Raw genomic sequence first — 27439 nt, 5'->3', positions numbered from 1 at the left:
GTTGACCCATGTAATAGGGGCTTTAGTGTTGGTTGGACAGGTCGTAAATATTCTCTCGGTATAGGTGGTGGTTGGACAGGTGTTGACTCTTCCTTCAGTATAGGTGGTGGTTAGACAGGTGTTGAACCTTCCCTCAGTATGGGTGTATTAGCGTTGGTTGGACAGGTCCGGAATATTCTCTCGGTATAGGTGGTGGTTGGACAGGTGTTGACTCTTCCCTCAGTATAGGTGGTGGTTAGACAGGTCATGGTTCTTCCCTTTGTATTGGTGGTGATTGGACAGGTCCTAAATATCCCCTCAGTATTGGTGTTGGTTGGACAGGTGTTTGTGTTATATTGCATCAGTTTAGGTTATGGTTGGACAGGTCCTAAATACTCCCTTGGTATTGGTGGTGGTTGGACAGGTCCTGATTCTTTCCTCAGCATTGGAGGTGGTTGCAGAGGTCCTGAATGTTTCCTTGATATAGGTGGTGGTTGGACAGATCCTGAATGTTCCCTCTATGGCAAAATGGAATAAAAAAATTATTAGTTTTATGTGACTGTCATGTGACAATCGTCCTTTAGCTTACACCATGCTCTAGTATTGTGCCTCACCTAACTGTGACTAAAGTATTTTCAAGTATCAAGACAACCATCCATCCCACGCCCTGTAACCTTGCAGCCCTGAGATTTAACAGTTATTTAGTTTTTTTCACAGAAACTCTCAGTTTACCTTTGTTTATGAACTGTGTATATTGCACACACAACATCTTGGGTACATCCCCAGATACCTTCCTCTAGTGTACAATGGTGTCAAGGACTTTTTAGCTTCCACAGACCCCCATGGACCAAAAAGTTGCACAGGTCCACTGGGAGATCCATAGAGTTTGTCAGCCACAGAACTACACGTGACACCCATCCTTCTTGTGGTTGCCATATTTGTAGACCACCATAAGTTATCATTAGAGATGAGCAAAGCCAATCCAGCAAAAATTTTGATTCATTGAGCAAATCAAATTTTTGCTAAATTAATTAACAAAATAAAGTTTATTTACCAGTCCATTGTGTCCTCTTCCGTGTCTTCTGTCGGGTGCTCAGGCAATCACCAGCTAGTGGTTAGCTAAGTGGGCTGTCACTCTTAAGACACAGGAGTGACAGCCTGCTCAGCCAATCAGTGGCCACAGCGCTGTCTGTTCTCAGTCAGTGATTGGCTGAGCAGAGAGTGACAGCCCATTCAGCCAATCACTGACTGAGAACTGACAGCACTGCGGCCAGTGATTGTCTGAATGTGCGGCTGAGGACACAGTAGAGGACACTGGGGTAGTTCGGTTTGCAAGACAAATTTTTCAATGATTTGCTCATTGTCACGGCCGCGGCGGCGTCCTGTGTTCCGGGCCACCGCCACGACCTCCTCCTGCCCCATGCAGCCACCGGGGTCCTTGTGCAGGGACCCGGCGCTGCAGCTAGTTCGGCCCCTGGGGGCGCCTCACCTCTCCTCCGCTCCTGTCTCCGTCTGTGCCGGCCGGCGCGCGCGTCCCCGCCTCCTAGGGCGCGCGCGCGCCGGCTGTCTCAAATTTGAAGGGCCAGTCCGCCCTTAATTGGTGAATTGCACCAATCACTCCCTATAAATCCCAGCATGCCCTGTCCCTTGTGTTGGAGCCTCTACATGCTTCCCATAGCGTTTGGCCCAGCCCCCTGTTGTTCCTGTTTCCTATCCGCTACCTGGTCCCAAGTCCTTGTTCCTGATTCCTATCCGCTACCTGGTCCCTAGTCCTTGTTCCTGGTTCCTGCTCCCCTGTTACACCATTGCTCCTGTGTTCAGCCTGTCACCTGCGGTTACGCCTACAGACCTCTGCCAGCACTAGCTCCTGCCTACTGCTCCTGCCACGCCTCGCCTGCCGTCACTAGCAACCAAGCCAGGGGTAGCGACCTGGGGGTCGCCTGCCGCAGCAAGTCCATCCCGCCTTGCGGCGGGCTCTGGTGAAAACCAGCGGCCCCTTAGACTCCGCTCCCTGGTGAGGTTAGTGCCATCGCTGGTGACGGTCCAGTGGATCCACTACTCCAGGCGTTACAGTAGGCTCCAACCATGGATCCCGGCGAGGTGCCTGATATCCGTGACATAGCCCGAGTGGTCGCCCTACAGGCGCAACAAATCCAGCAACAGTCGCAGCAGATCCAGCAACTCACTGCCGCCTTACAGCAGCATACTACAGCCCAGCACACACCACCTCCTGCTGCTTTTTCTACACTTCGACTGGTTCTCCCAAGCAAATACGCTGGTGACTCCAAGTTGTGCAGAGGATTCCTGACTGCACCATGCATATTGAACTTTTAAGTAGTCAGTTTGCCACCGAGCGCTCTAAAGTGGCTTTCATCATCAGCCTATTGGAAGGAAGAGCTCTGGCCTGGGCCACACCACTGTGGGACCGTGATGATCCTGTGGCTGCTAATCTCCGAATTTTCCTGGCCGAGTTCCGCTCTGTCTTTGAGGAACCTGCCCGTGCCTCTTCAGCTGAAACTGCTCTCCTCAACCTCTCTCAAGGGAGCTTCTCTGTTGGTGACTACGCCATCCAGTTCCGCACCCTTGCGGCAGAATTAGAATGGAATGAGGCCGCTATAATAGCCACCTTCAAGAGGGGTCTGTCCAGTCGGGTGAGAGACGTGCTTTCCGCCCGAGACCTACCTACCTCCCTGAACGAACTCATCCTACTGGCTACCAGGGTCGATACTCGTTTTTCTGAGAGGGAGGAGGAGGTCTGGCATGAACGGCGACTAGGCCTGTCCCGTCGCCATCACCAGCTGGCGCCGGTCTTCCAGTATTCTGACGTTCCGGAGTCCCAGTCGACTCCTGAGATTCCTATGCAGGTGGAACGGGCTCACCTGACGCCTGATGAAAGACTTCGTCGTCTGGAGCTGAATCTCTGCCTCTACTTCGGTGGTTCGGATCACTTTCGGCTGAGATGTCCCCAACGTCCTCAAGCGTCCGGGAAACTCCAGCACCTAGGTCCGGTGGGAGAGGTCTCCCTGAGTGTGAATGCCACCTCTCCAAGTTTGTCTGTGCCAGTTTCCATCCAGACACCCTCAGGACAAACTCACCAGACTACTGCCTTTCTCGATTCTGGGTCAGCAGGCAATTTTATTGCAGCTACATTGGTCCAGAGATGGCGGCTACCCGTGACCCCACTAGCCAGACCCCTGTCTATCTCCTCTGTCACGGGCAAGATTCTTACCGACCATGTGCACTACAAGACCGCACCTCTAGTCCTCCAGGTGGGCACTTCACATCTGGAAAAGATTTCCTTCTACGTCCTGCCCCATTCTTCTTCCACTATCCTCCTGGGACTCCCTTGGCTGCAATTACATGCCCCTAAACTGGACTGGAGAACCGGGAAGATTCTCAGTTGGGGTCAGGACTGTTCCAACCAGTGTCTGAGGTCACCTCAGCCTAAGCATTCTATGTTGTCACCCGAGCCCGCCAAGCCTTTGTCCGGCCTACCGGCGGAATACCGAGATTTGCCTGATGCCTCCTTCTGCAGGCAAGAAAGAGGGGGAGGCCAAAGGGGGGGGGGGTACTGTCACGGCCGCGGCGGCGTCCCGTGTTCCGGGCCACCGCCGCGACCTCCTCCTGCCCCATGCAGCCGCCGGGGTCCTTGTGCAGGGACCCGGCGCTGCTGCTAGTTCGGCCCCTGGGGGCGCCTCACCTCTCCTCCGCTCCTGTCTCCGTCTGTGCCGGCCGGCGCGCGCGTCCCCACCTCCTAGGGCGCGCGCGCGCCGGCTGTCTCAGATTTGAAGGGCCAGTCCGCCCTTAATTGGTGAATTGCACCAATCACTCCCTATAAATCCCAGCATGCCCTGTCCCTTGTGTTGAAACCTCTACATGCTTCCCATAGCGTTTGGCCCAGCCCCCTGTTGTTCCTGTTTCCTATCCGCTACCTGGTCCCAAGTCCTTGTTCCTGATTCCTATCCGCTACCTGGTCCCTAGTCCTTGTTCCTGGTTCCTGCTCCCCTGTTACACCATTGCTCCTGTGTTCAGCCTGTCACCTGCGGTTACGCCTACAGACCTCTGCCAGCACTAGCTCCTGCCTACTGCTCCTGCCACGCCTCGCCTGCCGTCACTAGCAACCAAGCCAGGGGTAGCGACCTGGGGGTCACCTGCCGCAGCAAGTCCATCCCGCCTTGCGGCGGGCTCTGGTGAAAACCAGCGGCCCCTTAGACTCCGCTCTCTGGTGAGGTTAGTGCCATCGCTGGTGACGGTCCAGTGGATCCACTACTCCAGGCGTTACACTCATCTCTATATATCAATTTTCTGTAGGCCTCTGCTTTGCCGAAGACCGATGACAACCGATGACCGAGTAACAACTGTAAAAGCTAGTAATAAAAACTAAGGTTTGGTAAAACATAATTTTGGATCTGATTTATAATATCGAGATGACTAAACTCGAGATGGGACCAAACACTTTGTAACCCTATTCTCAATCCCAGAAACCAATAACATTCCGAAACCACACAAACAAATAGCCATCACCGCTCTGCCAGAATGAAGTCTTCCTGCCAAAACAACCTCTCATATACTACTGAAATAGATCCAGCCAAATAGATCGGCCAGTCTTCATCTCCCTACGCAAACATTAATGTTTTTTGATCCCAGCAATTTTAGTAGAAATATTTGACCTACTGGCATAATCCATGAAAAAAGAAAAAAAAAAAAACAACGAATAAAAAATGTACTCTGTCGCTAACAAAACTGAAAATAAGGAATAAATTTTATCTGAATATTGATGAAAGTCACCAATAACAATGTCTAGACACTCTATGCGACCAAAATCGGAACGCAAAACAAAACTAACAACTCAGAACAAACCGAAGAATCAAAAGGGTCAAGAAGGGGCAATCATTACAGCAAAGTGTGATCGCTCTCTGCATGGATTCAACTGAGACAACTCATTCCAGAAAAGTAGCAAATGCTTCAAAGTAAAACAAGGCAGGGAGCAGCCCATGGGAAGACACTTGTCAAAATATAAGGAGCCATGAAAGTGGAGACCTAGAGAGATAAAACCTGAAGGCTCTTTATGTGTTGAGCAAAACGCAGACTAGATGTCGGCCTTCCCCATCAGGGAGTCAGCAGCAAAGCTTTTAACAAGGGACGGAGTCTGATTGAGACTGGCAGAATTAAAGGGACTTTGTCAACTGCAAAACTTACTACAAACTGCTAACAGTATTAGATCTAGTAGGGTAAGGAGACACATACTACCTTCTTTCAGATTTCTGTGCTTTTACACCATTTGGGTGGGTTCACACTGAGGAATCTGGGTGGATCACCCCCTGCGGACTCCGTCGCTCGCGCCTGTGCACATTTCTGCCTGTGCCATAGAATTCATTCTATGGTCGGGCCGATTCTGCCATCACCCAAAGAATTGACATATGTTGCCCAAAACTAAGACCTGACCATCCCATCACACTAGACGGACACAGAAGTAAAAATGGATGCCAATGCGGATGATTTTCCACAGATCACGGAGTAAAAATAGCGGGAGGTTTTGCGGCCCTGAAAAATTACTTAACGTGTGAATGAGGCCTTAGAAACTCTAGACATCCTGCAGCTCCTCGTACCTCTAGGGTGTTTTCAATATCAGTTCAGATGATCTTTCCTCCTTTTGTTTTGCAGCATGTAAGGGGTTAACCAGCCATGCCAGGGAGAAGAGTGGAGTTGCGTCTATAATAAAGGAACACATTGGATGTTTGTGCTCAATGGTATTTATCCGAATGGGTTAAACCAACATTGGGATTTAATATGACATTATTGATAAGGCTTTTTCCATTTATGTATTTGCCTTTTGGATATTGGGTCATAATTTTTTAATGTTATGTTTGCACTGTGTAATCACAAGTATTAGAGGAACAGGTGTGCCTGGGTGGGGTTCAGCTTTGCATATACCCCTCTTGCTTGCTGTTTCCAGATAGACTATGAATAAAGATGGAAGGCTCTGCAATACATTAGTCTAGTACATTGTCTAAGTAGTCATCTGGCTTTCACATCACCATTTTTCCTGTGCCAGATGTTATAAATAAAGCTTGGACTTCATCTTCAATAAGGATGCTATGAGAGTCTCCATTTTTCAAGTCAGTATGGTGTCCACATTGGGACTGTGGACTCTCCTGCGTGCATTATACAAGCTACTCTAAGGCATTATTGGTAACTACCCTTTGGAGCTGTTGGACCACTTCACATCTTTGCTTTCTAAGTGGTCGTCTGTCTTTCACAAGTTAACCCTTGTATAAAGATTTAGCTTTTGCTGCCTCTAGGAGTGGTCCCAGTATGGCTGCAGGTGGCTGCAGGCCTTGGGGCCAATGAGGCGGTGGGGAAAGGCACCAAGGAGTCTGGCAGGAAATTAGTGTTGAGAGAACATGCAAAACAGTTTGGGTTCAGCAATAGTGATGAGCGAGCATGCTCGTCCAAGCTTGGTACTTGATCGAGTATTAGGGTACTCGATGGTACTTGGACGAGCATCTTGCGATACCCGAGAAAATTTCATCATCCGTTTCCTGCAAGTTTGGGCGCTATTTCTCAGCCAATAAACATGAAGGAGACTCTTTGGTACATCCTGCGATCACGTGGGACCCATACATGTCGATAGCAGCGATTGGTTGGCCAGATCAGATGACCCTGCCATATAAAAATCGCGTCCGGTAGTGCTCGCTTCAGACGTATGCTGCGAGAGATCAGGGACAGAGCTGCTGCTGGTCAGGGAGAACGTTAGAGAGGGAATTAGCGTTCCAGTAGGCAGGGAATACAAGCGAAACAACCAAACAGCCCTTGTAAGGGCTTAAAATCTTTTTTAAATTGTATTACTACAGACTACTGGCTGGGACTTGCAGTGCAGCTACCACAATTTCAGCAGCACACTGTGGTGATCGGCTGCTGGCAGAAAGGGGACATTAGGTGTTGCATACAGACCCCTAAGGAGTGCTCAGTACTCTTTTATGATTTTGTGGCTGGTAGTGCTACTGTAGTACACTGTATTGCTGGGATTTGTAGTACACCTGCATAGAACTTGACTGCTCATTGTAAGGGGGTGTCACAGAGTGTATTGGTGCAGCCACCACCAGATTGTATCTCACAGCCCCCCAAAAACTATTGGGACCACTTGTATATTTCCAGATTTCTGTCTTTCTTACACAAGGCATATCTAAGTTTACTACTGCTTGGCTTGCACAGTATAAAGGGGGTGTCACAGAGTGTATAGGTGCAGCCACCATTAGATTGTATCTCACAGCCCACCAAAAACTAGTGGGACCACTAGTATATTTCCAGATTTCTGTCTTTCATACTCAAGCCATATCTAAGTTCACTACTGCTTGGCTTGCACAGTGTAAAGGCTGACGTTAATTAGTTATTTATTTATTTATGTCTTACTGAAGCCATATCCAAGCTCACTGCTAATTACCCTGTGTAATTAGCAGTGAGCATGGTTGCGTCTGACAAGGGGCGGAACCTGGTGGCGGCTCTGCAACTCGGCAGCATCACACATGTACCATGCCTGGCCCACGTCTTCAACCTAGTGTTGCTGCCGTTCCTTAAAACCTACCCCAATTTGGCTGACTTGCTCACTAAGGTGCACCGCATCTGTGAGCATTTCCGCAAGTTAACCAAGGAAAGTTACCCCAACTGCTACAGAAAAATTCAAAGTCGAAACAGCGATGGGGGGAGAAGTGGGGAGTCACATTATGCAAGGAATATTACACCAACTGCTACAGTCAAATTCAAAGTCGAAACAGTAGTGGGGGGAGAAGTGGGGAGTCACATTATGCAGAGAATGTTACCCCAACTGCTACAGTCAAATTCAATTTAGCATCCTTGTCTTGTCCATTTCGAACCATATTATCTGTGGATGTCATCTTACGGGTGTCCTCTGCTGTCCTTTCACCAGTATCTTCTACCTTTTTTTCGATGTTGTAGCCATTTTGGAGGCAAGATTGACCAGGTCTTTTTAATAGACAGGTTACCGCAGTTGCCCTCTCTTAGAGACTCTTTAAAGGATTGAAAGTGTATTCATTCAATCAAATCAAATTCTGGGGCCTCTTAAGTAGACTGTATTGTTATTCTTCGTCCCTACCTCCAATGATATGCCTCTCACGCACAACTGCATGAGGGGCTGAGGCTGAATCTAGCCATAATCCGGCTATTTTTATTGGATGATTGTATTGTCCATCTTGGTCTGGGTCTGTGGTGTCAGGCTAAGTTTTTGGGTGGTTCATATGCTACCTCTGTTTTTAATGGTTCTCTGTGTCCTCACCCCCATGCTGTGTCAGGCTAAATTTTGTGGTGGTTCATATGCTACCTCTGTTTTTAATGGTTCTCTTTGTCCTCACCGCCAAGCTGTGCCTGGCCTAATTTTTGGGAGGCTCACTTGCTACCTCACTCACTTTTAATGCTTCTCTGTGACCTGACTGCCATGCTCTGACGTCACTACATCTGCGGAGGTGCGGGACTTGTTGTTGGGGGCCCGCCATTCGCGTCTTCGGCAACAAGCCAGCTGTGTTATCTTTTTTTTTGTGTAGCCGCAGCCAGGGCCTCACCACCCCTGGTCGATCGGCATCAGGTGTACCCTTGATGGCCTAGCCAGTTAGCTGTCCGCACCTAGGTTCATGTCCACTATAAATTCCAGCCCCTGGCCTCACTCCAATTTTTTGGGAGGCTCACTTGCTTCCTCACTCACTTTTAATGGTTCTCTGTGTGTTTACTGCCATGCTGTGTCTGGCCTAATTTTTGGGAGGCTCACTGGCTACTGCTTCTACCTTGGTCACTCTGTCCTCACCCCCATGCTGTGTCAGGCTAAATTTTGGGGTGGTTCATATGCTACCTTTGTTTTTAATGGTTCTCTGTGTCCTCACCGCCATGCTGTGTCAGGCAAAGTTTTTGGGTGGTTCATCATATGCTACCTCTACGATCAGCCATCCCCCGGGCAGCCCCCACGCAGCTCCCCGCGCCCCCCCCCCCCAGACTAATAGCGCTCGTTTGCTCCTGTCAGTCGCCCCGTGGAATAGGGCCTTAAGTTTGCTCAACACTTGGGTATAAGCCAAGATATGGACTGGCAGAGTTCTTTCCTGGTCAAATAATGACAAACAGGTCAGGTCAGTGCAGGTGACACAGGTTCATAGTCAGGAAAGTCACATGAGATACAATGGAGTACAATGAAGTACAAGGCAAGTCTGGAGTCATACACTATAATGGCAATTACTCTGGAGTAGTGATGAGCAAACATGTTCATATGTTCATACAAACATGACGCTAATTGGTGTTGTTTGCCGATCACAAACAATTTGTTCGATGACCAGAATGGTTATAACAATAATTTTCAAACATATTCGAACTTGCGGACGTACGCAACTGCATAACTTACGCTTTGCGTCTGACAATCTGTACGCAAGACCAAAACGTATGCAATCTGTACGCAACTGCATACGCAAATGCATAATTTACCCTTTGCCCCTGATAATCCGTAGTTGTGCGTAGACCAAAACGTATGCTTCTACTGTACATTCATTATTTGCTCGTGAATGTTTGGCAAACACAAACTAATCACAATAATTTTTTTTTACGTTCGTGTTCGAGATCCAAATCGAACATCACTACTCTTGAGTGGGCCTAACACTAGGGACCTTATTGTTCAGGCACATTGGTGGAGCCCCTTCATGCATGAGGTGAATGGTGGGGATGCGCTGGGAACAGGTTTGAGGGCATGCTGGCCTTTTAAAAAGCAGGGAGAGAGCATGCGCGCACCCTTTGAACATAGTCCGGAACTGCAGGCAATGCAGTAGGCTCTGATTCAAAGGTAACTTGGTGGTCTTGTGCATTGGGATGAATGGTACACCAGTGGGAGCAGACTGCCTGCCTTATAGGCTTCTTCTGCAATGTTGTGTTTTACCATTTCTGAAGACCTTTTTTTATACAAGTACAAAAAAACGAAACGAAACCAGTTTATATCATTGCCGGTAGCACATCTCCTGTTCATGTAAGCGGAAATGCTGCCGACAAACGCTAATATTTATGTTCAAACTATGCAATCAGCCACAAAGAAGAAGTGCTTGTTTACGGCGATCAATGATCGGGAACTAGTGCAGTGACTGGGGCAATCATCACGTCGTGTATAAGGTCCTTAAATTTAGCACAGGTTATAGTCAATGAAATGTTAGACACCTAATTTACTTACTGAAAGTCATTTTCCCATTCCAATAATGCCGCAGTCATTGCTTTCATTGCTCTCCGGTGTCGCCTCATCATAGTCTATGGATGTTTTAATTACAAAACACAATTGACTCTTTCTTCTCGGCGTCTCGGTGAGGTGACCTGATTTCTGTAACGTGCCATTAAAAAAGACTACAAATCATTATATGTATTATAAAGAAGGCGGGTGGTGGGCTTGTTTAATTGCCAGAGACCTTTGTATCCCCATTCTCTGGTGATTGTTAATGATATGCAGAAGAATTCAATTTTTAAAGAAAAGACATTCAATAAAATACAAAACAAAAAAAAAATATATTACCTGTTTACGACTTTCTATTAACCCTTTATCCAAAGACTAATCTCATCCTCTAGGGGGCACTAGTGAGTTGACAACAAGAGCTGAGAGCTATGACAATTCCCGTAGAGGGCTGGTATTTTATGTGTTCACCATAGGACGAAGAGGGCTGGGTCACCACCAAGTCATTCTGCTTCGACCAGGACAAGTGGATACGTGACTAGGATAGAGAATGGATTGTTTGCCTTGAGTGAATGAAGGCCTAGCTAAGAAAATGTAGGGATGAAGGGATGGGCTTCTTCTAGCTCTTTAATTTTGGCTTAATCATGTAAATTTGACACAAGTTGTTCAAATATTTAAAAATAATCTTCTTGTCCACTCTTCACCGAAAGCTAATTTTCAACATAGTAATAGTCAAAAGGTTTACAATGGGGTTACATTGTAACTCAAGAAGAAGTAGTTAAAGTAGAAACGACTACTGCTATAGGCTTTACCCAATGGGGTAAATCCAAGAAGAAAACTCCTATCTATGTGTCGTATTTAGTCTTAAGCTGGCCATACATATACGATAATGGTCAGCCAAATGTTTGTTCAGCCAACGTCCAACTATTCCGATCCCCTATCCTATACTATGCTTGACTTTGAATGGAGGCGGCAACAGGTGCTGCCAGAATAGTCTAGCAGTGACTTATCACTTTAAGAGCTAGAGGATTAGGTGGCTGAAATCCAACATGCCTGATCCTTCACCCCCCTACTGTTGAGAAAGAGTCAGAAGGCCACTTTACATACCAGATGGTTGACTGGTCTTGCCAAGATCCGCAGGTTCCAATGAGACGTCTAATGTGTATGGCCACCTTTATGGACATCATTGATGGGGTTTTCACTCTACAGGCCACAGTTAAGACCCCCGATATAACAGTGTCCCCTCTTTGGAGTACTGGACACAACCATGTGTTATGTGGTCATGGTTTATTTGATCCCAACAGTTCTCGCATCAGTGTAAGAAGGGGTTGTCCGCAACTGGAAGGTCATATTGTTCTTCTGTTCTATATTAGGGAACTGGGCTCGTCTGCTCAGAGAGTTAAAGCTGGCAGGACTCAGCACCTCAATAGGGCCTAATGGGTTCTCTATACAACCCTACCATATAAATCCTGTAGCTCTTTTGCAGTTGAATGCTCCTTTTCTGTCCGTATTGTGGTAAGCCAACACTAAGCTGTAGAGCCATTATGAACAATATAAAAAAGCTGCTTTGTCTCAATGCCACGTCTCAGAGAAGAACGGTGATGGATAAGGATGAGTGGATGGTTTCTTGTGCGTTGGTCTTCACGCTGTGCTTCGGTTAACTTCATTTATAAAATCTCTGTGCAGTGTTCCCCAGTTATGAAGACATCTGACAGTGTGATTCGGTGGATTTCAGTCACATAGGTGTGCTGAGGGCTCTTATAAAGGATTACCTACACTTTTGGTCTTAGAGTGGATAAGACGGATTCATCCTTTTCTTCAGGACTTTCGCACCGTTCTCTGTATCTCGTCAGTGACGTCTTCTTCAGTTCTAATCCCTTTGAAATTCCCTTACAGAAAATTGCCTGGAACCAATAAGCCTTTATTTTATTATGTTTCCTGTTTGTTCTGTTCGGGCTTTGAACCTTGGTCAGATGTTATGTACTATGATCTTAAGTGAATGTCTAATGTACTGTAGGCTTCATTGTGTAGGGTCTGGTGATCTGCTCTCTGTCCTTGGTATCCAAGAACGTTTTGATCTAAAATAATTTATTGAATCTATTTAATCTTTGTCCTATGACACAAATCTATTATCTATATCAGTGGTCTCCAACCTGTGGCTCTCTAGTGGTCTAGGAGTCATAATATTGGCTGAACCAATTTAAAAACATTGGCAATTTCAGTGACCACTTGGGACAACAAGATGCTAGAATCACTGGATAAAATCCATTAGAGATGTTATAAGTAACTATCTTAATTTGGTCAATAAGCTATGAACCACAGCTATGTAACCCCCCCTCCCCCCGATCATTGGTGGTAGGGCTCCCCTGTCCAATCTTTATTTCCTGTTAGTGTTTAGAACTAATGATCCATGACTAGTCTCTGTTGACCCAGTGGGTTAATACCAGCCCCCGGGATGCAATGATGCCGTGCCTAATTCCTCGTAACCCAGAAGATCTTAAGACCCAATGACCACACATATAAGATCAAAGTCATCCTAATCCCACAATTTTGGTGGGATTGGCCATAAATGTACAACAGCCTATTGTTGGTGGAATTCGGGAAGTAAGAAGAATCAGCATGTTGGGTTTTTACATACTGGTTGTTTTGTTACCATGAGAAAAATGCCACCACTAGTGTTGAGCAAACCTGTTCGGAACCGAAACACTTGCTGTTGAATTCCACATGGCTGCAGACGTTTGATGGCACCCTAGGGACTCCTGGAAAACATGGATATAGCCACAGGCCATAGGCTGTATCCATGTTTCCCTAGCATCCCTCGGGCGGAGGAATAAAATGCTGAGTGGTTGGGTTTGGATAACATTGCCAAACCCAAACATTTTGACAGGTTCACTCAACATTAGTCACCACCAATGGTGCCCGGCAATGACATAAACAAGCTGAGCCTGTATGTCTAGAGAAACAGCTATAGGCTGAAGGAGCATGCGGCCAAAATTGAGAGTTTTAGCTTCCTAACTTGAAAGAAAAATTAGAAATTAGAAAGAAGCAAACAATGTATCATCCATCACCAGTTTTAGTCAATGAGCCCAAAGTGCCCAACCCTAGAAATTTCCAAGAAAATCTACTTTCAATCAAATTTTTGTAGGTCTTTTAATCAAAAAGCTAATTCTTTAAAATTGTGTAACCCATTATTGCGACATCTGAACATCCAAGCCCAGGGATCCAGGGCATATGGTTGAGACGCGGGGCATCTCCGGTCTCTGTCCCTCCATCTAATCTTCTGTTTTTAAACGTTTCTATTTTAAATCTAATAAATATTATTCTTAACTATCCAGTTTCACGTCCATAATAAAGAGCGCCTATGTCCTGGAATACCCCCTCTTCTCCAGACCAGTCGATACTCATCAGAATAGAGGTTACCCCCACCCCCTATTAGAGCATTATTTTAGTATACTCCCCCCCCCCTCCCAATCAATGGAAAGATCTAATCAAGTGTTCACAGTTCAATACTTCCAGAGACTCTTGTTTACACACAGCCGCAACTTGATTTTTCCTAGTTAATTAACTTAAGTGACTGTCTCCCTCTGGGGAATAGACAAGACGCCATGGCTTAAGCTTGTAATCTATATGATCGCCGCTGTAATTCCGCTAATTAAATGGTGTCTTTGCTGATTATGTGTATAAGTGGAAATCCTTGGATTACCCCGTTACTTCCATACTTATTTATTCTGTACGATAACAAGAATGTCACCTAGCAATAACTTTCCCTACTTCACGAATGCATCCAAAGTCATATGTTAAGCAGTGCAGCCACATCCTCAGCCAGTGGCCCTGAACCTGCGGCTCTCCAGCTGTCGCAAAACTACAACTCCAGTGAAGCCCTCACAGCCATGAGCTGAAGGGCCACAGTTTGGGGAACTCTTTCCCAAGCTATCTTGATGTAAGATGTAATACCAGCTATGACCACCAGGTATTGCTAAAGAGACACATGATTTGTATTGTACACATGAGACACCTCTGGTGTTGGCTTATCTCCCCAAAAACAAAGAGATCGGCCATGCTGAAATTTCATGCCCAAGCAATATCATCCATTGAGGGGGCAGCGTCAGGAAGCCAATGAAATGTTATTGTTGGCCACTGAGAGTTTTGAACAAATCTAATCCCCCGGGTAAGACCAGCTTTAGTTAAAGGGGTACTGCGGAGGAAAAAAATTCAAATGAACTGGTGTCATCAATTTTCTAAAATTATTTCTATTGAATAGATAATTTAGGTGGTTAGCCTCTGCTGTATGCCTAACAGGAAGTGGTGTATTCTTTCCAGTCTGAAACAGTGCTCTCTGCTGCCACCTCTGTCCATGCCAGGAACTGTCCAGAGCAGGAGAGGTTTTCTATGAAGATTTTCTGCTGCTCTGGACAGTTCCTGACATGGACAGAGGTGTCAGCATAGAGCACTGCGTCATACTGGAAAGAATACACCACTTCCTGCAGGATATACAGCAGCTGATAAGTACTAGAATACTGGAGATTTTGTTTAATAAAAGTACTTTACAAATCTATCTAAAAAAAGAAATAAATAAATAATAATAATAAAAAAAAATATATATATATATATATATATAAATTTATAATATAATATATATAAAATAATACAAGTTTTAAATAATTTCCTATGATATATTTGAGTCCTTTTCAGGTTACCATTTAGCAGAACTCATTCTGAATTGTTAACCGAACAAATAATGAGAATAAAAAGCTTGACGGAACAAATCTGACAATCGACTGTTGCGCATTTTGCCGTCTCCGCTCCCTAACATCGCTGGACTAATTGATCTGTCCTTTTCCTCGGTAGATTGTTCCGCACGTGATAGAGGCATTAGCCATAATGGAAAAAGAACGCCGTTTTGAATAACAATAGAATGGCAAAAAAAAAAGGCATTCCATTAAATTGTGCTTTTTCTTCCCGAGAGGCGCTCTGCTGAACATTATGCAAAAAAAATAAAAAAAATAGAAGAATAAAATAAATATAATGTAAAAGTAAATTTATATTTTTCACTGGTCATAATTTCTCCTGATTTTATATAGCTTTGTACAGCGTAAAAATAAAAATCTCTTTGTATAGAACCCAGTCAAAGGCTTTGACATGTAAAAACCACTTTGGTAAATTATAGGTATGATCTGAAAACACTCAACGTTCACAGTGCGACTTTATTCTTTTACTCTTATTGTCTCTCTGAAATGGAACAATTGGCAGGACACGTTATTACCAGTGCCATTGGGTGGCAGGGGTCAGATATTGTGCGTCGCTATACAATCAGCTGAGTATTATTGTTGGCAGTGGGCTTACAATAAAAAATAAAAAGTTGTAATACCACTTGTAACCACCAGGTATTGCTAGAGAGATTACATCTTTGAAGTGTTTACAACTACACACTGTAATTTGTGTAGTATATCAGGCAGGAACCATATATACCATTAGACCAGTATTATCCTATTTTAGTGTCTGTATTTTAGCTGTTACACTTAATACTGAATCTAGTTGAGATGATAACCATAGGGTTCTATGGTGATCAATGTTTAGTGCAGTAGAACCGTAAGGGTTCTTAAGCCATACACTGTGGATAGTTGTTGGCTGACCGGTCATTGGGTCATCAGCTATCTCTTCCACCCCCACCCATACATATGCACACTCAGCTTGGCTTAGAAAGTATGAGTACCATTAGGCGGGCCGATGATGGCTTGATCAATAATGCAAACAAGCACCGATCTGTTAGATCGGTGCTCATTTACTGAGCCTATTACAGGGCTCCATTATCATTTAGCAAGGGCTACAGGGACATCGTTAGCGATGTCCGCGCAGCCCTTGCTCTAAACTGTTCACATATTACCTCTCCATGCTCCTGGTCTTCTCCTGCCCTCTTCTCTCTTCCCGACACCGCATGCTGCAGCTTCTCTGACTGGCCGCAGTGGTTCCGGCCAGTGATTGGCTGAGCGGCTTGTTAGCTCAGAGAAGCTGCAGTGCGCAGTTCCGGGAAGAGAGCAGAGGGCAGGAGAGGGCGACGCCCAATGATTTTAGATCTGGACCTAAAGAAACAAACAACCGATGATCGTTTCATCGGCCGATCCTGGTCTGTATTACATGGAGCAATAATCGTCAAACTCATCGCTCCATGTAATGGCTGAACGTTAATTCGGAAAACATCCATCTCTAGTTTTAAATAACAATAGAACAACTAAACAATGGTGTTTTATTTTTGTTTGTTTTTTTTCTCAGTGGAGCTCGGCAGAAAATAATCCAAAAACATAAGAATAAAACTGAAAATCTAAAAAAAAATTTAAAAAATAAATAGATTGGAATTCATGCTCGGTATCATTAGTATTTTTGACTGGTCGTAATTATTTCTGATTTTTAAAAAGAAATAGCACAGCACAATGTAAAAGGCGAAATAAAAGAACAAAGTCAAACGTAAAAAACACTCCTGTAAATTATAGGTGTGATCAGGAAACAGTCAGCGCGTGCTAAGAAATCTCGCGGGTCTATTCCCTTACTCTTACCGTCTCTCTGGAATGGAACAGATGGAGGAGGCAGGATGTATTATTGCCTGTGCCGTTGAGTGGCAGGGGTCAGGATGGGGCTATTCTTTGAAAAGAACAAATTGTGCGCTGGTTTCGACACTCCATGGAACATTAGATTGGGCCTACTTAACGGTATAGAAACTCATTTTGTACATCCTATTAAGAAATTCTGAATTAATAGAGAGTCAAGTCTCTCACTCTGGATGACATGTCCTGTTCTGCATTACATAGACAACACATTGATATGAATGGACACGGTGTAATGCCTAATTTCCCTGTGGAGGCGCTGAAGGGAAATTGAACACTTTCTGCCCAGTTCCTCACAGATTACACAATATTGTTGGGGGTTCTCAGCAGGGGGACACTGCGACTATCCCAACAAGGTGCGGAGAACCCCACTCAGATGAGGATTCCCAATCTACAGGGGCACAAAAGCCACCATACTCCTTGTACAACCTTTCTGAATTATGGAATAACAATCTTACTGATGGTCGCCAAAGAAACTTTAATGCCATTGACTGATGTAAAAGACAACGTGAATATACTGAAGATATTAAGATAGCTTGTGACGCCAATTGTGTGGTTCTCGGCCACTTGTTGAGATGGCTCCTGACGCCAATTCTCTGGTGTACGGCTAGTAATGTTATTGTCGTGACATAATAATCTTGATACACACTTGAGTACTTGACTTAGAGCTTGAGGTAGATGATTGTGAAGAGTAGAAGTAGTTTTGTAGAAGGTAGAGAGAAGAGGAGAGGAGTTTGCCAAAGGAGACCTAAGCCCAGTCTAGCCTTGTACTCTGCCGGAACTTTAGTAGATATCTTTAGTAAAGTGATTGTACTTCCACTCGTACTCACGTTTAGACGATATCTGACCGCCTTCTGGGTAGCACAGCTGTGGATATCTGGGTGTAGCGAGGTGTCTGAGACTTCCCAGTTACCTGCACTGCGCAGTAGGATATGTAGACCTTTTCTTTACGGTAGCTTTGTCCTACTGGGTTCAGCTCCTCTTGTATCAGGAGTCTGTCCTGCACTTTGTAGACATGTTCCTGACATGGGCTAGGGTGTTCCTTGGTGGCTACTTTCCCTCACTAGTTGCTTAGCACTGTATAGTGTAAGTAGTTGCTTGAGAAAAACTCTTGGTCTCTAACTGCATCTGTTCACACTCAGTCTCTGGTCTAAACTGACTCACTTGGTGTCCCTGATAGGGGTCCTGGCAAAAGCCTGGCCCTGACCTAACCACAGCAGGAACTGTTTTGTTTGTGTCCTCTTTCTCTGAGAAACTGACCAAGTCTAACTGCACTTCCTCCACCAGTACATCCTCCTACAGGGGACTTTGTGTGCGTGCCTGTGAGTGGTGGGGATGAGTGTGGGTAAGAAAGAGGCTAGAGAGGATAGGACAGACAGAAGAAGCACCTGAGATAAGTCAGCATAAAGCACATGACATAAAAAACTTAACCCATTACTTCCTTCAGCTGTGCAACAATACATATAAATACAAGAAATACTGACACCTAGTGTGGAAACTGCATACTTCATCCACCACTTGTTTTAACCTGAGAACTTTTGGACAGGTGAATAAATGAAACACTAGCAGTGGGACACCACAGTGACACCTAGGGGTGGAGGTGCAAAGTACAGTCCTTCAGCCCAGAGCATATCAGACAAAAGTACCGACCTATAGGTGTGCTAGTAAAAGCATTGGCACATCCACTCTGGGACACTGCAGTAATACTAACAAGACAAAAGATATTAAAAAAAACCTAAATTCACAGCTCCCACTTAAAGCTGAGACTCTGGTGTCCTCCATGTGATTGCTTATCCTCTATGTGGTGGATGCCTGCAGTGACTCCAGAGAATGTCACAGTGACTTGTATGAAGAGAATCCATAGACTGTGAAAACATCACGACCCAGACGCTCCTCTATCTGCTGTACCGGGGCACTCAGTCACTGAGAATGTAGAAGACCCAGCTCAGCATGACGGAGGAGATAAATCACACCTAGTGGGTATTATCTGCCGGGGATATTATGGCGGTGTATACTGTGCCAGGAGGAGAAGAGCAGGAGTCATGTCTATCCCCAAATCAGAGGTGTATATACTCACACAAAGAATAGTAACTTTGATCTATCTATCTATCTATCTATCTATCTATATATATATATATATCTATCTATTTCCTATCTATCTATCTATCTATCTATCTATCTATTTCCTATCTATCTATCTATCTATCTCCTATCTATTGTTTATCTATCTAATATCTATGTTCTATCTATCTCCTATCTACCTATCTATCTATCTATCTATCTATCTATCTATCTATCTATCTAATATCTTCTATCTATCTATCTATCTATCTATCTATCTATCTCCTATCTATCTACCTCTCTATCTATCTATCTATCTATCTATCTATCTATCTATCTCCTATCTATTCTCTATCTATCTAATATCTATGTTCTATCTATCTATCTATCTATCTATCTATCTATCTATCTATCTATCTATCTCTCTATCTACCTATTATCTATCTATCTATCTATCTATCTATCTATCTATCTATCTATCTATCTATTATCTATCTATCTATCTCCTATCTATCTATCTATCTCCTATCTATCTATCTATCTATCTATCTATCTATGTATCTCCTATCTATCTACCTCTCTATCTATCTATCTATCTATCTATCTATCTATCTCCTATCTATCTACCTCTCTATCTATCTATCTATCTATCTATCTATCTATCTATCTATCTCCTATCTATCTATCTATCTATCTATCTATCTATCTATCTATCTTTCTATCTATCTATCTATCTATCTATCTATCTATCTATCTATCTATCTATCTATCTATCCCCTTTTAAATAGGAAAACAGAAAAGGCAGCGGCACTCCAAGTCAGTTAAAATACTACAACGGTATTTATTCCATATACAAAATTACAGATGCAACGTTTCTGCTCCACCTGGAGCCTTTCTCAAGCAAGTTTGAGAAAGACTCCAGGTGAAAAAGAGACGTTGCATCTGTAATTTTGTATATGGGATAAATACCTTTGTAGTATTTTAACTGACTTGGAGTGCCGCGGCTTCTTCTATCTATCTATCTTTAGTGTCCTAGATTGGGAATCCACTGCTTTATTTCTACTGGTATAGGTCGGTACTTTGTCTATATGTTCACAGACTGAAGCTGTAGTTTGCTGCTTCCACCACCAGGTGTCACTGTGTCTTGCACCTTATATTGCATGACTGAGGGAGAAACTGTGAAAAGGGTTAACGGATGTTTGTATTGATTGTGTGTATATCATGCCACTTTCTTATATCTAACTAATCCCTGAGCTAGCTACCTCAGAGGTCACTACCCTAAGGCCTAAGGCCAGGAGCCATTTGTGAGACTTTATGCAAAAGATTATCTTTCTTCCTACAAGCCTTATCCTCGTAGTCATTAGAGATAAGCGAACCGGTTCAGACGGTATGGGATCCGGTTTGCATGTTTCCAAAAGTCCGAGTCCGGTCAGATTCGGATTTTTGGAAGTCTGCTCCAAATTTATTTTTTCTTGCTTTCTAAAATAGCAGCCGCCATTTTAGAAAGTAGGAAGTGTTCTGGGCGGGAAAAGCGCTTTCCCATGTTGCCCGGAAAACATCCAATCAGCAGGGATGTTGCACTAGCCCACCCCCTGTGTGACGTCGGTATTGCTTTAACCCCTTAGTGACCGCCGATACGGCTTTCTACGGCGGTCACTAATGGGCCTTATTCTGCTGCCATCAGCTTTTTACGGCGATGGCAGAGAATAAGGCTGCGGGGCCGGGACGGCCCCCACCCCATCCCCCCGGCTACCGGAGGTAGCTGAGGGGTTGGGGCAGTGTGTGAGGTCCGTCCCGGCCCCCCCCCCCTTACCGACGATCGCCGCTATTAACGTTATAGCGGCGACCGTCGGTAAAGGGGATTACCGGTGCCGCCGCCGCCTTTCATCTCCCCCCGCCGTGAATCTACGGCGGGGGGAGATGAAATAAGTGTCCCCCAGACCTCAGATCAGCCCCCCCTAGTGCCCCAATAACTAACCCCCCTCCCCCGGCGGCCATCATTTCCAAGATGGCCGCCGCTATCGCTGTGAACCGACTAACGTCGGTTCACAGCGATTAAAAGGTTAAAATGAATGAAAGCCTCATGCTCTCCGCCACCGGAGGTAGCGGAGAGCATGGGGCAGTCATCGGGGACCCCCCTGTGGGGTCCCGGTACAAGCGATCAGCGGTATATACTATATACCGCTGATCGCTTGTGCCATGTGCTCCCGGCACTTTTTATCCCCTGTCACCATAAATGATTGGTGACAGGGGATAAAAAGTGATGTCCCCCCACCCCCCAAGTCGCCCCCCCACCCCCCCCTGTCACCCCCGTCCCCCAGTCACCCCCCCCTTCCCCATATACTCACCGGATCGACGGAGCTCCTTCCTCCTCGACGTCCTGGCTGGTTATGAAGTGCGCATGCGCTTCACAACCAGCCAACTCTGAAAATTTAAAGTGACAGAGACCAATTTGGTCTCTGTCACTGAACTATGATTACTGAGATAGAAAATATCACAGTAATCATAGTAATACAGTGAAAATGAATATGTAAAGTACAAAAAGTGACAAACATACAAAAAAATAAAACACACACTTTTTATTATAGTAATAATTGCAGTTTACTCCAAAATTACCCCTAACCCCTCCCCAGATTACCCGTAACCACCGCACGTTGCCCGTAACCACCGCACGTTGTCCGTAACCACCGCACGTTGCCCGTAACCACCGCACGTTGTCCGTAACCACCGCACGTTGCCCGTAACCACCGCACGTTGCCCGTAACCACCGCACGTTGCCCGTAACCACCGCAAATTGCCAGTGACCCCCTCCAGATTGCCCGTAACCACCCCAAATTACATGTACCCACCCCAGATTACCTATAAGCACTTCAGTTTATCAGTAACCACCCCAGATTGTCTGTAACCCTTCCAGGTTGCACATAACCCCCCCAGGTTCCCCGTAATCATGCCAGATTACATGTAACCCCCCCAGATTGCACGTAACCACTGCGCGTTGCCTCTGACCACGCCACGATGCCTCTGACCACGCCACGATGCCTCTGACCACGCCACAATGCCTCTGACCACCGCACGTCGCCTCTGACCACCGCACGTCGCCTCTGACCACCGCACGTCGCCTCTGACCACCGCACGTCGCCTCTGACCACCGCACGTCGCCTCTGACCACCGCACCTTGCCTCTGACCACCGCACCTTGCCTCTGACCACCCCAAATTGCCAATGACCCCCTCCAGATTGCGGTGCCCATGTCAGATTACAGGTACCCACCCCAGATTGCCTATAAGAACTTCAGTTTATCCGTAACCACCCCACATTGCCCGTAACCACCCCACGTTGCCCGTAACCACCCCAGATTGTCAGTAAGCACTGCAGGTTGCGCGTAACCACCCCACGTTGCCCGTATCCACCTCAGATTGTCTGTAAGCACTGCAGGTTGCCCGTAACTAGCCAACGTTGCCTGTAACCACCCCAGATTGTCTGTAAGCACTGCAGGTTGCCCGTAACCACCCCACGTTTCCCGTAACCATCCCAGATTGTCTGTAAGCACAGCAGGTTGCCCGTAACCAGCCCACGTTGCCCGTTACCAGCCCACGTTGCCTGTAACCAGCCCACGTTGCCTGTAACCACCCCACGTTGCCTGTAACCACCCCACGTTGCCGTAACCACAGCAGGTTGCCCGTGACCACCACACGTTGCCCATAACCACCACACGTTGCCCGTAACCACCCCGCGTTGCCTGTAACCACCCCACGTTGCCTGTAACCACAGCAGGTTGCCCGTGACCACCCCATGTTGTCCGTAACCACCCCAGATTACCTGTAACCACCTCAGGTTGCCCATAACCACCCCTGGTTGCCCGTAACCACCCCACATTACCTGTAATCTCATTTTTTTTATCTTATTTTAGTAACTGCGCTATTCTAATAACCATTACTAGCTGCGGTTTTGCTCCTGTAAATCGGCGCTCCTTCCCTTCTGAGCCCTGCTGTGTGCCCATACAGTGGTTTATGCCCACATATGGGGTACCGTTGTACTCAGGAGAACCTGCGTTACAGATTTTGTGGTACGTTTTCTCTCCTGTTCCTCGTCAAATTGAGAAATTTCAAACTAAACCAACATATTATTGGAAAAATTCGAGTTTTTCATTTTTACTGGCCAATTTTGAATACTTTCCTCTAATACCTGTGGGGTAAAAATGGTCACCACACCCCAAGATGAATTCTTTGAGGGGTGCTCTTTCCAAGATGTGGTGACTTTTGGGGGGAATCTATTCTGCTGACACTACAGGGGCTCAGCAAACGCACCTGGCGCTCAGAAACTTCTTCAGAAAAATCTGCACTGAAAATGCTAATTGGCGCTCCTTCCCTTCTGAGCCCGGCTGTGTGCCCATGCAGTGGTTTATGCCCACATATGGGGTACCGTTCTACTCAGGAGAACCTGCTTTACATATATTGGGGTGACATTTCTCTCCTGTTCCTCGTGAAATTGAGAAATTTCAAACTAAAGGAACATATTATTGGAAAAATTCGAGTTTTTCATTTTTACTGTCTACTTTTGAATACTTTCCTCAAATACCTGTGGGGTCAAAAAGCTCACCACACCCCAAAATAAATTCTATGAGGGGTGCACTTTCCAAAATGGAGTGACTTATGGCGAGATTTTACTCCGCTAGCACTACAGGGGCACTGCAAACGCACCTGGCGCTCAGAAACTTCTTCAGCAAAATCTGCATTGAAAAAGCTAATTGGCGCTCCTTCCCTTTTGAGCCCTCCTGTGTGCCCATGCAGTGGTTTACGCCCACATATGGGGTACCATTGTACTCAGGAGAACCTGCGTTACAAATTTTGTGGTACTTTTTTCCTCTTGTTCCTCGTGAAATTGAGAAATTTCAAACTAAAATAACATAATATTGGAAAAATTTGAGTTTTTCATTTTTACTGTCTACTTTTGAATACTTTCCTCTAATACCTGTGGGGTCAAAATGGTCACCACACACCAAGATGAATACTTTGAGGGGTGTACTTTCCAAAATGGGGTGACTTATGGGGGTTTTTCTCTCTGCTGACACTACAGGGGCACTACAAACGCACCTGGCGCTCAGAAACTTCTTCAGCAAAATCTGCATTGGAAAAGCTAATTGGCGCTCCCTTCCTTCTGAGCCCTGCTGTGTGCCCATACAGTGGTTTACGCCCACATATGGGGTACCGTTGTACTCAAGAGAACCTGCATTACAAATTTTGGGGTGCTTTTTGTCTCATATTCCTTTTGAAAATGAGAAACTTTAATCTAAACTTATATATTATTGGAAAATTAAAATTTTCAATTTTTTTACTGCCTAATTGTGAATACTTTCCTCCAGCCCCTGTAGGGTTAAAATGCTCATTATACCCCTAGATTAATTCTTTAAGGTGTGTAGTTTCCAAAATGGGGTCACTTATGGGGGTTTTCAGGATACCAGACTTCTAAATCCATTTAAAAAAATAACTGGTCCCTAAAAAAATCAGTTTCACGAAAATGTGATAATTTGCTGATAAATTTCTAAGCCCCATAACACCCTAAAAAAGTAAAATATGTTTACCAAATTATGCCAGAATAAAGAAGACATATTGGTAATGTGACTTAGTAACTAATTTATGTGCTATGACTTCCTTTTTTTAGAAGCAGAGAATTTCAAAGTTCATAAAATGCAAATTTTTTCAATTTTTCATGATATTTTGATGTTTTTCACAAAAAACACACAAAATAGTGACCAAATTTTGCCACTAACATAAAGTGCCATATGTCACAAAAAAACAATCTCAGAATCGCTAGCATACGTTAAAGCATCACTGAGCTATAAGAGCATAAAGTGAGACAGGTCAGATTTTGAAAAATTAGCCTGGTCATTAAGGCCCAAACTAGCTGCAGCACGAAGGGGTTAAGAGGAGCGGTCACATGACCGCACTACGCAGTCTGCAGAGAGAGAGGAAGGAGACTGTTAGCAGTGCACAGAGCTCGTCAGTGACAAAACGCTGCTGCTGTACTGACTACTGAGAAGATATTGTACAAAAGCAAAGACAAAAAGATTATTAGGAAAGCGGAGAGGAGAAACATATAGTGATTGAGAGAGAAAAATAGAGAGGGCGAAAGATAGATAGGTAGATGGATTAGGCATAGGAGAGCAAAGGGTGCACAGAACAAAAACGTGCTATACAGATATACAAGTACTATAGTTGGACCCTTGGAAGAGTGTATATGACATACTGTAGGTGTTTTCCTGAGGCACAAATATATACCTTGTGCATGTGTGTGTGTAGAATAAAACTCTAAAAACTATTGCTGGACCTCCAGTGGCCTCCAATGACTACTGCTGCTCCTGTACTGGCCTCAAATGACTATTGCTGGACCTCCACTGGCCTCCAATGACTACTGCTGCTCCTTCACTGCATTTGGGACCTTTTTCCTGCATAGACCCTGTAATGGTGAGTTTCCTGCATAGACCCTGTAATGGTGAGTTCCCTGCATAGACCCTGTAATAGTGAGTTTCCTGCATAGACCCTGTAATGGTGAGTTCCCTGCATAGACCCTGTAATCAGGGCCGGCTCCAGGTTTTTGTGGGGCCTTGGGCGAGAGAGCCTCAGCGGGCCCCTTTGTATAGCACACCTCGGGGCACACCTACCAAATAAAGTTTGACAAAATATCGAAAAAAAAACGTAATTCAGTAACTCACAGGTGACGTCTTCTTTGATCTGAGGCGATCGCTCTCCGTTTCCTCTCCATCTGGCCCAGACCTCCATGATGATTTCTTCCAGCTACAATTCATCTCTTCGGGACCTGTCAGACAAACATGTTAGGCTCCACACTTTTCCAGCAACTTCCTTCCCTTTTTCCCACCCATAGGCTCCTATACAGTAGTAACTCCACTGTTTGGTGTCATGTGCAGTAAAGTAAAGAGGTTTGTGGGTCCCGTGCTGTGCCCCCCATATAGTAATAATGCCCTCTGTCCCCATAGTAATGCCCCCTGCTCTGTCCCCATAGTAATGCCCCCTGCCCCCATAGTAATGTCCCCTGCTCTCCATAGTAATGCCCCCTGCTCTGCCCCATAGTAATGTCCCCTGCCCCCATAGTAATGTCCCCTGCTCCCCATAGTAATGCCCCCTGCTCTGTCCCCATAGTAATGTCCCCTGCTCTCCATAGTAATGCCCCCTGCTCTGCCCCATAGTAATGTCCCCTGCTCTCCATAGTAATGCCCCCTGCTCTGCCCCATAGTAATGTCCCCTGCTCTCCATAGTAATGCCCCCTGCTCTGCCCCATAGTAATGTCCCCTGCTCTCCATAGTAATGCCCCCTGCTCTGCCCCATAGTAATGTCCCCTGCCCCCATAGTAATGTCCCCTGCTCCCCATAGTAATGCCCCCTGCTCTGCCCCATAGTAATGTCCCCTGCTCTGCCCCATAGTAATGCCCCCTGCTCTGCCCCATAGTAATGTCCCCTGCCCCCATAGTAATGTCCCCTGCTCCCCATAGTAATGCCCCCTGCTCCCCATAGTAATGCCCCCTGCTCTGCCCCATAGTAATGTCCCCTGCCCCCATAGTAATGTCCCCTGCTCCCCATAGTAATGCCCCCTGCTCTGCCCCATAGTAATGCCCCCTGCTCTGCCCCATAGTAATGCCCCCTGCTCTGCCCCATAGAAATGCCCCCTGATCTCCCTCAGCACAAGAAAATAAAAAAATAAAACCATACTCACTAATCCGGGGGACGGGTCCTCTTCTCCCTTGTGTGCACCTTGTGGATCCACCAGCAAGCGTGATGACGTCATCGCTCTGCGCCTGTGGGTGAGATCACATCCATGCTAGAATGGACTAGAATGGAGGTGCTAGAAGGAGGTCGTCCCCCTGGAGTCTGTATTCTAGCTTCTTCACCATAGAGCAGGCTAGAATGGAGTTACAGTAAGAGACATTACATGAGGTATACCAGGGGGAACTACAACTCCCAGCATGTCCAGCCTGTTATTATGGGATATCAGAGGACATTACAGGAGGAGATATAATAGGACTACAACTCCCAGCGTGTCCAGCCTGTTATTATGGGATATCAAAGGACATTACAGGAGGAGATATAATAGGACTACAACTCCCACCATGGACAGCCAGTTATTATGGGAGATCAGAGGCCATTACAGGAGGAGATATGAGGAGAACTACAACTCCCAGCATGGACAGCCTGTTATTATGGGAGATCAGAGGCCATTACAGGAGGAGATATGAGGAGAACTACAACTCCCAGCATGGACAGCCTGTTATTATGGGAGATCAGAGGCCATTACAGGAGGAGATATGAGAGAAGGACTAAAACTCACAGCATACAGAGGGAAGGTATTAGTGAGCCCCGCCTCCTCATGTCACATGACAATGATCACAGGTCCTTCATCCATATACAGCCTCTCCCGTTCTCAGCCCCGCCCCCTTATGACGTCACCACAGGTCCTTCATCCATATGTAGCCTCTCCCGTTTTCAGTCCCGCCCCTTATGACGTCACCACAGGTCCTTTTCCAGTGCAGCAAACACGGCAGGTCCTTCCCCAGCCCCTCCAGCCCTCCCCCGGGGGTCGGTGATGCGG

General features: G+C 45.8%; 1 long non-coding RNA gene across 1 annotated transcript; it reads right to left on the bottom strand.

Annotated features, from left to right (window-relative positions):
• LOC138800455 (uncharacterized) lies at positions 1 to 26645 on the bottom strand. Its single transcript, XR_011364468.1, has 3 exons — positions 26567 to 26645; positions 25552 to 25655; positions 1 to 497 (listed from the first exon to the last, which is right to left on the bottom strand). It is a non-coding gene; the product is annotated as an uncharacterized lncRNA (long non-coding RNA).
• Positions 26646 to 27439: the final 794 nt, after the last annotated feature.

This window comes from Dendropsophus ebraccatus, chromosome 9 (genome assembly GCF_027789765.1).
Source record: "Dendropsophus ebraccatus isolate aDenEbr1 chromosome 9, aDenEbr1.pat, whole genome shotgun sequence".
Taxonomy (NCBI): Eukaryota; Metazoa; Chordata; class Amphibia; order Anura; family Hylidae; genus Dendropsophus; species Dendropsophus ebraccatus.
This window is presented reverse-complemented; position numbering and strand designations above follow the sequence as displayed.